Source organism: Pteropus alecto, unplaced genomic scaffold (assembly GCF_000325575.1).
Source record: "Pteropus alecto unplaced genomic scaffold, ASM32557v1 scaffold72, whole genome shotgun sequence".
NCBI classification, from domain to species: Eukaryota; Metazoa; Chordata; class Mammalia; order Chiroptera; family Pteropodidae; genus Pteropus; species Pteropus alecto.
The window spans coordinates 18,176,524-18,192,091 of NW_006436811.1; the positions used below are offsets into that span (position 1 = coordinate 18,176,524).

Genomic DNA, 15,568 nt, shown 5'->3' on the forward strand with positions numbered 1-15,568 from the left:
TATACAAAGCTATGTCTTCAATCTGCTTGATCAGCATTAAAGAATAACTTCTCTATCCATTTTTCTGTTTTTCATTGCTTTTCCTCAGGTAGTTGTGAATGACAGAGAGAAATTAAGGGGTGCTATCTGCTGGCCATTCAGAATTGCACTGAGTGATAAGCAGGGGAAATAAAAAAAAATAATACACATGTAAATTCTGCTTGGAATTTAAATCAAACATCAGAAGGATGGTTTCCATTAAGCAGAAGATTAAAATATGAGTAGATTTCATTAGATAAAAAAGCTAGAAGCAACAATGAAACTATCTTTCTTGTTCTGAAAACTAAAGTCAATTTGTGGCAGAAATCTGAGTTTCAAGATGATGAGAAAAGGAATGCAGTGGGAGAGGCAGAGGATGCAAGACATGGTATCAGATACCTGAAACATTGATATTATTATATTGTAAATTTTGCATCAAATCATATTATAATGATAGGTTTTGAAAACCTCAGGACCCTCTAGTTGAATGTGGGCTTTGTGGTATTTTTGAATAGAATTTAATTTTTTTTTCTCTCTTTTATTGCAATGTATGGATTTTATTTCACTAAATAAAATTACACATTGTTTATAATTATGAGGGAACATTGGTTCAGAGGGATTGAGATCCACTGATGTAGGAGGTAAAATTATAGTTTTAAAAGAATAGCTGACTTATTTGTAAAAAAGTCTCAGTAAAGCATATACATAAGAAAATTAGTGGTACTAAGCTGCTGAAGAAAGTGTAAATCAGTTGGTGTCTGTTGTTCTGGATGAGTAGATTAAGAAGTTCTGTGAGATGGGTAGCATGATTTTATTTAAACATCTAAAGGTGAAACCAAATCATAAGTCAAAGCCTGTTATTTTTGGCTACTAGAAAACCACTTTTCTTTCAAGAAAATAGCCCAGTGAGGTTTTGCAGAAAGAATCTGTAGGTGATATCTGATCATGACTGGAGAGGAATAGAATCTATAAGCAAGTAAATTTGACAAAATACTTCAAATCCTGATCTGAGTTATGAAACATAATTTATTTTAAAAGTTTCTAGTTAAGAGATAAGAGAAGCTAGAGTAGCTGATCTAAAATGCCTCTTAATAAACATCAATAAAGCAAAATGAACAGAGACAAGGAAACAGCAGCAACAAAAGCTCAATTTCAAATTTTGAACACTAAAAAAATCAGAAATTAGATATCTCAGCATGATAAAACATAAGTCCTAAGGGAAAAATATGTTTGTATTGGTAAATATCAATGCTATGCTAATAAGCACTATTTTAACTCACATACTGAATTTATCTTCAAAACAAATCAGAACTAAAATATTCTTCAAAATGAGTATTAAATTAAATATAAATACAAAAATACATTGCTTTTTCTATTTATATTAAGAATTTATTTTTCTCCAGTTTTCTACATAAGAAAAGAATGTCTCATTCATTTATAAAAACAAAAATATACTCTGTGTACATAATTTGCTAGAATAATAATGAACCCATTGGGGTCTAGCGTTTCAGTGAAAATTAACGCTAAGGCAGAGACACTTAGGAAAATGTCTCCATCTGTTGAGATTTCACTATGCAAGACATGATATTTAGTACTTGTCTATGTAGTTTATTCAACTAGTCATATATTCTTACACAAAGTTTTGAACATAATATGAAATATTCTTATTTCTTCAGTGTAGCTTACATACTTTTCAATGTGTAACCTTTTTTCTATATTAAAATTGAATATTTTATACTTGTCCATTATTCCAACTATGTTGAAAACTATTTTTAGCAGTGTTTTAACACTGAACAAAGAACATGAGACATAGTTGCTAACTGAAGATAATTTTGTTGAATTAAAGATTTGATTAACATTGACTTTCAATTTCAGATGCTTAAAACATTTACACACAGAGGAGAATTGTTTTTTTTTTTCTTTTTTAACCAAAACACATTTCAAAAAAAGAAATCTCTGGAACTAAATGTCTTCCTTCTTGAATTCTGTCAAACATTTAAGAAAGAAACACCATCATTCTTATACAAAAGTTTTCAGGAAATAAAAGAATAACTATTTGACTTTTTTCATTAGTCCACCATAAGCCTAATAACAAAATCACATGAGCATAGAGTAAGAAATACTGAACAGAAATCACTAATGTGCCAGTACATACAAAACTACTCAGGAATTTCACTGTTTACTCCATCATTGTTACGACCACATTATTACTCTATGTGGTAATAACTTGGGAAGTAAAGTAATCCATTACAGAACTAGCATGTAACAGATTTTTTATATTAACGTGTATTTACAAAAATGTAGTTTACTTATTAAAGTTCAGCTTTCTATTCTTATGCAAGGAAAAAACAACCTTTTTGCTACACTTGCAATAATTGGTGCACTATATTGTAGATAAGCTCATACCGAATTCCTAATGACCACTGTTCTTCTTTGGCTTTATTTAAACAGTATTATTTTAATTTTTGTGTATCATCAAGGTTAAGTTCTTTACTTATATATCTTGACCACTACTATGAACTTGCTAATACTTCAATATTGCACAAATTATGAATGAGCTAATTAAGGCTGAAATTCTTTTAGGTATTCAGAATAAAATGTATTGATTGACATTTGACCTGTACCACAGAAAATGGTGGAGAATTCAATAATAATTAGTATGCAGGAGTTACTCCTCCCATCTGTTATAGAGTTTCCTCAAAAGAAAAAAAAATAATGCTGACAGAACTGAGGCAACTTGTTCTGTTATAATATGTGTGTGTTTGTATAAATAATTCAGACATTCAGCCATTACATTGTAGATATTCATGAAAATAATCTGCTCATGCAGGAAGTGAACAAACCACAGAAAGCAGCCTGTTATGATTTTGATGATTACTTTTATATTATTAAATGCCAAAACACTAAGATTTCATACATATAGCTTTTAAGCTTTTACTGCCTAAACTTTTCATACTAAATTTTGCAAATATTTTACCCTTGTTACCTGTATTTTTAACAGGATTTTAATAGGCTGGAATAGAATCTTGAGTTAAAAAAGATTAAAATTACAATTAAAATCCTTTATTTAAACATGCTGAAAAGGAGTAGAGAAGGGGATGTAATCAAAAGAAATATTAGAAGAAGGCAGAAATACAATTATTTAAATAAGCTTAATATAATTTATTTCTAAAGCAACCTGCCTGTTGCATTTTCATACATATATGCAAAATCTTTATGAATCCGCTATAATAATATGTGAGTGTATACATGTGAAGATTTTAATGGTTAACTGAATTGGATATTTCTCACACCTATTCAGTAATATATATTTTTGTCTTTAATTTGCATATAAATTATATAGAATAAGAATTAAGCTTTCAATAATGAAGACCCTTCCATTTGCATTTATTCCTTTAAAGATTCAATTTAATTTTTGTTCAAAATTAAGAGTATTCTTATATTGTGTAGAATTTATACTTTTCTAATAACTACATATACTAGGTATAGTAAGAGCAGAATTTAAGTGAGAGACTCTCAAGTCATACTTCTTGGGTTTCAATTCTTTCATTGGCATTTATTGGCTCTGTGACCTTGGGCAATCAATATAACATCTCTTTGGCTGCCATCATATGAGATAATCAAAAATGTGTGAATAGGTAAATAGGTATCATTAACCCAACTTCACAGAGGAGCAAGAGGAAATTTATAATATGTCTAACTAAAGTCATGAAGCATATAAGTGCTTGAGCTAGTATTTTTAAAGAATATCCTCCAATTCCATATACTCTTTTAATCATGTTGTATGGTCTCATATCTTAGTATATAATCTCCAGGCCAAAATGCAGAATTCATATCCACTTGACAATGTCATTGGCTTCAGCACATATAAAGAAATGCCTCTTAAAAAAAATCCACTTCAAAACATTAGATTTATTTTTCTCACATTTTTATTTCAATAACATCTGGTACCATTCAGTACTGAACTCAGGTTATTTGCCACGTACTTAAAAGAATTATTACTTCTGTTCTAGGGACTACACCACCTGTATACAGGACCAGCTAGATAATTTGCAGGTTCCAGTGCAAAAGGAAAGCATGGGACTTCTTGTACACATACAGAGTGTCTATGACAGGCTCATAGAATGAGATGCTCTCTCCTAATAAGCAAGTACCCATGTTAATCACATAGGGTTCTGGGATCAATAAGCTTTGATTAATTTTATTTTTTATAATTTTTGGATGATGCTGTAATTTTTCCAATTTTATTGAGATATAACTGACACATGATATTGTGTAAGTTTAAGGTCTACAATGTGATGATTTGATATATGTACATATTGCGAAATGATTACCACAATAAGTTTAGTTAACATCCATCACCTCATATACTTACTAATATTTTTGTAGTGAGAATTTTTAAGATCTACTCTCTCAGCAACTTTTAAGTATACAATTCAGTATTATTGGCTATAGTCATGAGGCGGTACATTTGATTTCCCAGAATTATTTATCTTATAGCTAGATGTTTGTAACCTTTGACTATTTTCACTCATTTTCTTCATCTCCTTCCACACCTACCTCCCTTAAATTTTGTGCCAAGGAAAATGCCTTAGTGGCTTCATCTTATCCCTGCTCCTTTTTACTATGATTCTAGTTTAAATATAGTTTACTAAAGAATTTAAGCATGAGATACATGGGGTAACAAATTACAATCATATGAACACAGATCTCTCAGTAGCCATGACTAGCTAGATAACTTAACCAGTGTTATCTACTGTTTTTGTTATTTCAAACATCTTAAATAATAACATACATTATGATTAGTTATGAGATTTATAAGATGGATTCAACATGCAGAACCGATGTATAGAAATGTGTATATAATTAAATAAAGGTATATCAGCATCCATGAATTATTTAAAATCTTTGGACTTGATAGATTAACTTATATAATGATAAAAACTAGTATTATTAAATTAAACACATTGAATTTATTGAATATCATGAGTTTTACTATGAATAAGAAAATATCACCCTCCAAAAAGTCACCAGAATTTATTTGTATATTTCAGTAGTTAAATAATGTTTAAAAAATCACTATCCTTTTCTACTATGATGAATTTCAGACATAATGTTTTTAAATTACCTTGGCATTTGTAAAATATATTATTGTTGATTACCAAAGGAGAAAATTGTATACTTCAGACAAATTTCAAACTCTACATCCACCTATTAGGTTTTTAACAAATGTAACAAATCAATACAAGAGAGAGGACAAATAATGTAAATGATTAATCAAGAGATAATGATAAACATTTTGGAATGTCTCTATAACTGAACATTACACATTTTTATGAACGTTTAACTCTATTATTTCTTTCTTATATGTTATTTGGCATTATTCTGTAGTGTTTTCCCTTTTGCCTCATTTATTTCTTAAAACATGATGAATTTCTGGCCTTTCACTATTAATTGGTGATAATTTACCAATGTCTTTATATTGAGGCTCAAAGTGTCCCCAAGTTGGTCAGTAGGAACCCCCTCTGTAATCCCTGTGTTTATATGCCACCATCATTTTTTGATAATGCCCATACTCTGTGAAACACAAATGTATTTTCTACCCAATGCCAAAATATAATTTCTCTCCAATAGAGATGACGAATAAATGGAATATGCATAGCTTCATCAATATATTATTAGAACTACAACTTCTAACATGTGAATATTTGTTTCTTTTAAAAACATGTATGAAGAGCTCCACTGTATACATCCTCGAGTTTAATTGTTATATTAACATTTATTGTCATTAAAAAATTTTGCGACATGTCTATGGCCATGCTACCCTGAGCAAGCCCAATCCCGTCTGATCTTTGAAGCTAAGCAGGGTCGGGCCTGGTTAGTACTTGAATGGGAGACCACCTAGGAAGCCCAGGTGCTGTAGACGTAAAAAATAAAACTAAATAAATAAATAATAAGGGATTGTAAGCTGACAAGGTCCTTGCAATCTGTGAGGTCAACCAAAGGTTGTCTCGCCGCCCCCCCCCAAAAAAAAAATTCTGAGACAAGTACAAATATCACTAACATCTTGATGTTCAAAAAGAGGCACTTTGTCAGTTGGAAAAGGAGTGATGAAATGCAGACATAAAACAAAAATTTCTATCATTTTAAGGACTAATGCCTATTATACATTACATCCTACCAGATTGGAGTTGCAGCATTAAATAGTCTCAGTTTATAAAAGTTAATTTTACTGAGAAATTTTAAATAGTTTTGTTAAATATTATAATATTGTCCATGCATATTTAGGAAACATCATATTAATTGAATCATCTATTATTGAAATTTAAACAAGCAGAAAATGATTCTTTTATGGATTTGCTGACGTCTAGCCTTTTCCTCATTACTTTATTTCTTTGCTTGCCCCATTTTGGTGACTATTTTTGCCACTTTTAAATGGCATTTATTTCTAAGATGCCATGGTTACAACAAGCATTTTGAAAATCTTTATATGATTAGGCAAGTTTATCATAAATTTTATATAAAGCAAACTAAACAAAATTATAAGTAACGAAGGTAATAACAGATGTGTAAATATGAATCTGAACATAAATAAATAAAAAGTATACAAATCAACAAAAAGTACCAATTACACCACACAAAACCAGTGAAAAGCAGTAAAAGCAGAAAATAGAGAACACTAAAAACTTGAAATCTTATAAGCAGAAAAAAGTAGTAATCATTTTCCACCACCCATATTTTATGACTCTTTTCTCAAATTTTATGTAGAGCAACTTAGGTTGTAAAAAAAAAAAACACAGAAGAGGAAATGAAGCAGCAGAGTGCCTACTATTGAGGTAAAATCACCCCAAAAAGAAAAAGGCCACCCTGCATATAAAAATATTGAAAACAAAATAGTTCTTGAAAAACAAAACACTAACTTTACAGAAAAGAATTAAAAGAGCAAACAGGACTCAAATAGCTGTCTTGCTAAGGCAATATTTTGGGGGAAAAGAAGGTTAGTAGGAAAAGAAATAAACTATTTGGAAAGTGAACACTAAAGGGAAACTGAGGGAAGAGGAAAGAACTTACTGTTCTGCAAGAAAAGAAAAAAAAAATCAAATGACACACACCGTCTTATTACTCTTCAAAAAACCAACCATTAAAAATATCAAACTTCAGAACACTAAGAAAAGAGAATATCTTTGATATAAGAATCTTGAAAATTATTCCAAACTGCCAGAATCTTTCATAACATCTTATATCTATAAACTCTTGTACAAAAAATATAAAACATTAAAATGAAAACACTTCAGCTGATTATAAAGACCCCAAAAGCATATACACATAAACTATAAAACACTAAGATGAATTAAACATGCACAAACAAGTACTTAGTTATGTGGAAAAAAAGCAGCACAGATCAGAAATTCAAAAATAAATAAAAGAAATAGACAAAAGGAAGAATAATAAATAAAATTAAAAAATAAAATTTAAAAAGGAAAATCATCAACAATGCACAAGAGTTCCTTTTTCTCCACATCCTCTCCAGTAAAAGACAACTACAAATATATACAGCTATCCCACCTTTTTACCCCTGATCCATGTGTACAGACTGAAACCAGCTAAGAGCTGAGTTATAAAGAACGATGTTGTAACATGAACCAGTGTCTACCTTAGGTGTAGAAGACTGAAAGTTGAATCTAACCAAGTTAACTGACTATTAAAACAAAAATATTAACAGTTTTAAAGGACTACTACAAAGTTCAGAGATAATATTATATAATATTTACAGTGCTTACTATAAAATCCAAAAGTTTTCATCATGTGAAAAGACAGAAAAATGTGACCAATTCTTAAGAGACAAAACAATCAATAGACTACCATGAAATTACCCATCTGCTAGAGATAATAGTTGGAAACTTTAAAGTAACTATTATTCCTATGCTCAGTGAGGTGAAGAAATTACTCTCACAATAAATGAAAAGTAAGAATAATTGAGCAAATTTATTTTAAAAAGAAACAAAACCAAACAAGAAACACAATACAAATAAACAGAAGTATCTAAACCTGAAAAATAAAACATCTGAAATTAAAAAAAAAAAAAAAGAACCCATTGGTTAAGCCTAAGAGTAGAATGGATATGATAGAAAAAAGTAAGTAAACTTCTAGATACATCAACAGAAAACAGAAAACCTGAAGAAAATAAAAAAAAGAAAATTGAATAAAAATAATTAATAGAACTTCAGAAACGTGTGGAATAGTTTCCCCATATGTAACATATATGGAATTCAAGTCTCACAGGATAGGAAATAAAGAATAAGAAAAAAATATATATTTTAAGAAATAGTGGCTGAATTTTTCCAAATTTAGTGCAATATTAAAATTTATAGATTAAAGAAGTTTAGGAAACCCCAAACGGGATAATCTCAGAGAGAAACATGACCAAGCATATTACACCCGACTAGTAAAACACAAAGACAAGGAAATAATCTTGAAAGCAGCCAGAGAAAAAAAAACTACATGGTTTCCCTGGACCATTTCCACTCCTTCTGCAAGCCAGCTATGCAGTGTTTATTTTTTTTTCTATATTTAATGTTCAAAATAATTGAATTTTAATAATATCTTTGCAACTGCTATTTAGCTGCCATATATACTCATTTTTACTAAGAAAAAGATTAAGAGAATCCACATTAAATGGAAGAACTTTATTGTAGCTTACTTCTATAGATTAAGGGGCAGATAGGGATTTTCTTACTTGTTAAATCTCAAAATATTGAAGAAGAGAAAAGAACATTATCATAGCTTGATTCTGTAGAGTAAGGGGAAAGTTCAAGATTTTCTCACTCATTAAATCTGAAAATATTGTCAAAGAGAGATATGGGGTATTTTCTATACCCAACAACATTTAGAGTATTTAAATTACAAGATATGGGATGTTAGCAAGTAGTTATTGAAATGTATGTTAGAGTATAAATAAATCTTTGGGATTTGAGAAGACCGAGAGTGTGAGAATACAGGTCTAAGTGACTTAAAAGAAGAATAATATGCTTCTGTAATATTGTCATTTTCTGCAAGATATAAGGGAGCGATTGAAGGTCATAAGAGATGATCATATAGAAATAATTATATTGGGCTAGAGAATTCCATCATTATTATAATTTCCAATATTATTATAAATATGCTCAACAGTTTTTTCTTCACATTATCATTTTTTTCTTAATGAGAATCAGCTTGAAGTAAGGTAAGAAGATAGAATAAGCCTTGAACAATAAGGTTTTATTTATTGTTTTACTCGTGCTGCTCTATTATTACTACTTGCTCTTTCACAAAGAATAAAACTTTGTTTTACATTTCTGTGAGTATTTGTTCTAAGCCTTGTTTGAACTTTTTTTTTTAATCTAAATATTATGTTCAGGCATTGTTTTGTGTTATTTAATATTCAATTTTAATAATTATGGTAATTTAATAATTTTAATGTAATATTCATAAAACATACTACTAAAAGGTCAGATTCAGAAGAGAAAACAAATTATTTTTCTTTATTTAAAACATAAAATTGACAGTTCTCTTATTTCAACTTACTAAAATAAGAGTTATTATAATTATAAACTTGCTGATATTTCACTCCTTTTATCAGTTTAGTCTTTGGTTTGAATCTTTTAATAGATTTTGAATTACTTCGACTTAACAAAATTTCAGCTTTATATTTCTTCTAAAATTATGTAAATCATCATAAATTCTTCTCTATTTCTGTGAGATATTCCTTTTACTATTTAATAGTAAATAGTATTACTATTTACTAGTTAATATTCCTTTTACTATTTAACTTTATAAATAGAATAGCCAGTCAAATGATCAACTATAATACTGATCAACTTTATTGCATTTTAAAACTTGTAGTCAATTATTGCAAAATATATTACCACCCACACAAAGCTTAGATTTTATGTTATTATATTTAAGCCATAGTTGCATTACTAATGTTATAATATATAGTCAGATTTTAATTTTTTAGACATGTATGTATAACTTCGAATTAAGTCAAGCCAATTTTCATGATTTCAAAAGGCAGAATATTTCCAGATTAAAAATTTTCTCATTGGATATGCCCTAATAAAATATGAATTCCAAATGTTGTAACCTTAAAACTGATTTTTATAGTAATGAGGAACATTTTATTTCTTAAATATATATAAATATATTTAATGAAAATCCTTAACAAAATACACCATATTTTATTTTAATCCACTTACTTTTGTTTTTATCATTTGGGATTTCATAGCCCAATTCACAGGGCTTCATTTATTTGACCCGGATTTTGTTGCCATTTTAAGGCTTGTAATGCCACATCTTGATATAAGCCTCAAAATAAAATTTCGAACTTAGAAACACTGTTTTTAAATATTTGTAATACTATAGTCGTTATTATTTTTTTTTTTCATATTTAGGAGTGACTTATTTAAATGAGAGTTATCCTAAGCTAATACTTTGAGGAGGCATGCTTCTGAGTTCAAAGTACAGTCACAAGAATTTCCCAGGTACAGTTTCAAAATTTCAGAACAAAACACCCCAATTCATTGCTGAACTTTACCTTTAGTTCAATTATAATAAAAAAGAAAAATATATATGTAAAATACATCCAACATAGGGAAAAGAGGGAAAACCCAAATAATTATATTATTATTTTCTGTTCCTCTGTAGCTATTTGCCTGAAGTTGTAGGTGGCCACTCAGATGATCTTTTCCAATTGTCTGTGTTAAAGGTTAGAGGGAAAAAAAGCATCCAGTAACTTACGAGTTTGCCTTGTTGCTTTAGAAAGCCACTGCTGCAACTCAGAGAGGTCCTTAGAGAATGAGAGCTTTCTCTGACAGCATAATTTGCCGAGTATCAAATTCATTTTGAAGAAAAATTGCCACTCTCTAGCTGATCAGAGGTCACAGGTGGAAACAGAGACCACCGAGCATCATAATAGTTCCCCACAGGCTCAGGCCCAGTTTGAGTGTGAATGGCAATGGTAACAAGACAAAGAGCTTCACCACTAAAATTCCATCAGAGAAGTTATTACAGTGTTTGGCTTTATGGATTCTGTCAAAGAGAAATGACTTCAGCTGCTGCTGCTGCTAGCTGTAACTTCTGCCAAGTTCTATATAGAGACTAGTAGAACAGCTCGTTGAAATTTCAATAGAGGCTGACTCAGGGAAAAAAAAAAAAAGTATTATATAGTCTTCATCTAAGCTGTATCATGACTTTCAGAGAATTCAATATATAGTCTGTGTTTATTTCCTAGTATAAATCCAATCTAAGAAATTCCCAACTGTACAGTTCTCCGAGGCATTTGGCTTGATACAATTTCACGATTGTATACAACCTGTCTAGTAAGTAAATATTTAAATCTAAAAGAAAACTTTTCACAGCAATAGGAATGATGGATTTTCTCCCCCCACTTTCATTTAATCAGCATAGTTATTCTTTCAGAGAAAATAGCAAATAGTTACTTAGTCACTGTTTTATGTAAATTTCAGGGAAAAAATCTTTGCTAATTAGAAATAAGTAAAAGAGCATTTCAAGTTTCATCAAAATCGTAAATAAGATGATCAACATTTCGGCATGCCTAAAATACATCAATAAGGTCATACCTGAGTAGAAATTTATAAAGAAGAAAAGCCAACAGTCATAGAAGCTATATATCATCTCTAACACTAGGTATTGACCAGTTAAAATAGGCATTTATCCAAATATCCATTTGTGAGATATTGCTCTTCACACAGTTTTCAGACCCATAAAGGGGAGACAATTGGAATTATGTTGATTATCAGAGAATGTATGACCATCCATCTCATTGAATTAGAATGCTTTCTCTAGAAATAAATGTCTTTGTTGTTGATTTTATCTTTAAGTTAAAACCTTTACAAAGTGAACACTATTGAATCTAGTCCTGTACCAGAGAAAAGCAATATAATTCAATACATTTTAGCAAGAAAGAAGACAAATAGTTTTATTTTTCAGGCATTTATCATGTCAGTCAATATACCAAAAACAGGATAAAATATTATACATAATTAACAAAACAAACTTTCTGCTTAATTCTCACCATCTTCTAAAGAAAAGATCGAGAAAAATAAAGAAAATAGCTTGCTTACAAAACAACTGTCCTTTATGTAGCTATGAATTCATTTAAACGAAATAATCAAATCTAGATTTAATTAACAATATATGATTAAAGTGCACTACGAGGAAATCTGATTGTCTAAGCTAAACATTCAAATTATTTAAATTTGAAACAATAGGTAAAGATATCCACACATTTTTGAGACATAATGGCATAGATCCTTCTTTTTAAAACACATCACTTCAATTGTTTCCTCCCATTTCATGGGTTACCTTTTCATTTCATTGATGGTTTTCTTTGCTACACAGTATATACATATATCAAATCATCATATTGTACATCTTAAATACAATTTTTTGTCAATTATATCTCAAAAGAACTAGGAGGGAAAATCCATATCAATTCATGTCTTTTGAAATTATGACAAAAATACATATAAAAAAATAAACCTCATTAACTATTGTACTTTATTGGATGTCTGTAATCCATTGGGCTTTACCTTAAGAAAATTTCAGGATGCACACTGAGATGAGACAGTCTATGAAATGGCTATGGCAAATGAAAGTTCTTTGGTTCTCAATGAAGTTAAGGAATGTAGAGCACAGATACTAACTGCTGGGTGCTCAGTATGAGAATTTAAAATATAAAGCAAACTCAATAAACTATCAATCTTCTCGCATTTACAATGAAATTTAACTTGAATATTTTTAAAAACTATGCCAGCACTTGCTCTTTGCATCAGTAGAATTAAATTCAGACATGATAACTCCGTAAAGGGCAAGCCAAAAACTTAAAAATGACAACAGTAATAAAATAATACTGATTTCATTCAAACTGGAAATGTTTCCCCAAATGACTGAAAGTAGTTATTAATCCAGTTCGTTCTGAAATTCCAAGTTACCGTCATTTATCAGTTCACCTCTAAATTGGTAACCTATAATAATAATTTTGTTTGGAAGGTTAGTCATTTTCCTTGCTGGCCTCATCATAAATTTTTTTCCTGGTAAAATCTCTTTCAGTACATCTAAAACTGAACTAAGGCAGCTCCAAAATAATGTTATATCACTTTTCCAATAGCACAAAAACAATTATAAGCTCACAGCAACACCTTATAATTTTTTAAGGAACACAAGTATATCTTGAAAGCTAAAAAGCATACTTACTTGCATTGCCTTGTGTCAAGGTCCCTACTAGGTAAAACCGATATTTAAAAATCTATAATTTATATTTTCATGAAGAACCATTTCATTCATTATAGCTGTAGATCAGTGCATAATTTGATATTATCAAGGACAAGGGAGAGCCAGCAAATAACTTTTTGATTGCTAACATATCCTTGTCAATTGGTTTAGTTTCTTGACCAATGAACTAAAAATTCAGTGGTAGAAACCTCCTATCAAAATACTAGTTTTGCATTTTGATTCTTTATAATTTCATGGCTTTAACATGAATAATCTCATGATTAAACCCTGCATAATTATTTTGATTGTTTCCCAATGACAGACCATAAGCACTGAAAGTTTCTACCACATATCCTTTACCTCAATCTTCCTTTTGCTGATTTCTTTTCATGTTCTGATAACAATCAGAAGAATGATAACAAATATGCCTTTAAGAATCCTACATTCCTACAACAGAAAAAAATACATTAGTTCTGTTGTAATACTTCTTTTGAAAATGTAATTTGTTCCAAAGCAATTGATATATTAGGGGACAATTTGAGAATAATGCTTTGTGTTTGTGCATGATTTCATTCATGGAAGTATTGAATTAACACAACAAATAGCATCTGCCTAAACTGAGAAGCATAAGAATACACAAAATAGGCATACAAGCACGCACCATAAACATCCAGGTGCATCAGTTCACCATATGTGTTTCGAGTTCACCATATGTGTTTCGAGTCAGACCCACCTATGCATGTTACAACGTTCAGATAATCCTTCTTCCAACACTTCACTATATAACTCATATAAGCTTTCAGAGGCCTATTTCTATAAGCAAACTTCAGTTTTTATTTAAGGTAAGATGCCATATAATGCCATAGTATTATATTTGTGTCTTTATAAACTATCATGTCTAAAATATGCTACACTTTTTTTTAGTTTTCTATCTTTTAAACTTTTTATGTATTACTGATGAAATTTTTGACTGTTGCATTCCAGAGACATTTCCTCATAAACCTTGTTGCTTCATTATGTAATTTTGTATAGCTTAGTGATTTTTAGAAACATATGTATGGCATTATAGCAAGAATATAATCAAGGTAAGAAAAAAAGATACTATATAGAATATAATCAGGGTAAGAAAAAAAAAATACTATAGTAGCAAAATTTGAGCACTCTCCAATGCTAAAATCTCATACGGAGTTAAACACTATCCACTGTCTTTTTTTCTTCCTAATCCAGAATTTGTTCTCATAAACTATAGTAACTGACTGATCCAATGTGAAGAACAAGTTATGCAAGAATCAGGCCTTCATCTTCAAAACCAGCATAAGAAGATATAAAATATATTTTGCAAATGTAAAATCTAGTCTATAATGTTTGAGAAATTGTTCATATTTTCCCAAATTACATTTGTAGCTTGAGGCCTAAGACTCACTTATCCCAGTGTTACTTCCTCTTCTAAACCACAGACACTCATATAAAAAAATTCCCAGCATGGGATGTTCATCAGCTGTTAGAAATTGGTGCCACATTAGGTCCTAATTAAGTATTATGTCCAGTTAGCAGTGAGCTACCTAACTACTCTCATGGTCTACAAATCTACTCTTCTATAGTACCAGAAACAAAATAGTAAAGAAAAAGACCAAAGGAAGATGCTGTGACCCAGCTTAGCTCTACATTTTAATGTCATAATCCAAGGAACAAAGATTGAAAATATAAATGATAGTTTCCAACAGTTCAAGTCTCAGGAACATGATGACCATAAACATTATCAGTTTGCTTTCCACTGAGATTGAGCAACGACATTGCACTGTAAACATAAAGTGCCACCATTATCAATGTATAATGGTTTGCAAAAAAGAAAATGAACAGAACATGAATAAATTGAGAAATTTTAAATAAAGACAAAATGTAAAAATATTTTAACAGAAGGAGAAAAAATAAGAGCACCTGCGAGGATGAATTTGAGGACTCATGGGAAAGTATGGTATAAATTTCAGTGAACAAATCCTGAGACTTCATGGGACGATATGATTACATTTCTTCATTCATTTAAGTCTTTTCCCAAAATAATTAAATCACCTAATTTTCCCCCTCATGAACATTCACTTACATGCTTCATTGTATTCCTTTTCTTTGACTATTTCTCCAATCAGACAATATTAATCACTTTTCAGCAATGTAGGAAGTGAAGACTCAGAAACCAAGAAACCCAATAAATATTATAAAGCTAAAAAAGAGATGCATCCAGAGTTAGAATGGTTCATTAGGTTGTAAGTTCTTTACATCG

At 30.0% G+C, this 15,568-nt stretch overlaps 1 pseudogene; it reads left to right on the plus strand.

The window, feature by feature from the left end:
* Positions 1–5,825: 5,825 nt before the first annotated feature.
* On the plus strand, positions 5,826–5,944 carry LOC112481536 (annotated as a pseudogene).
* The last annotated feature ends 9,624 nt before the right edge of the window (positions 5,945–15,568 follow it).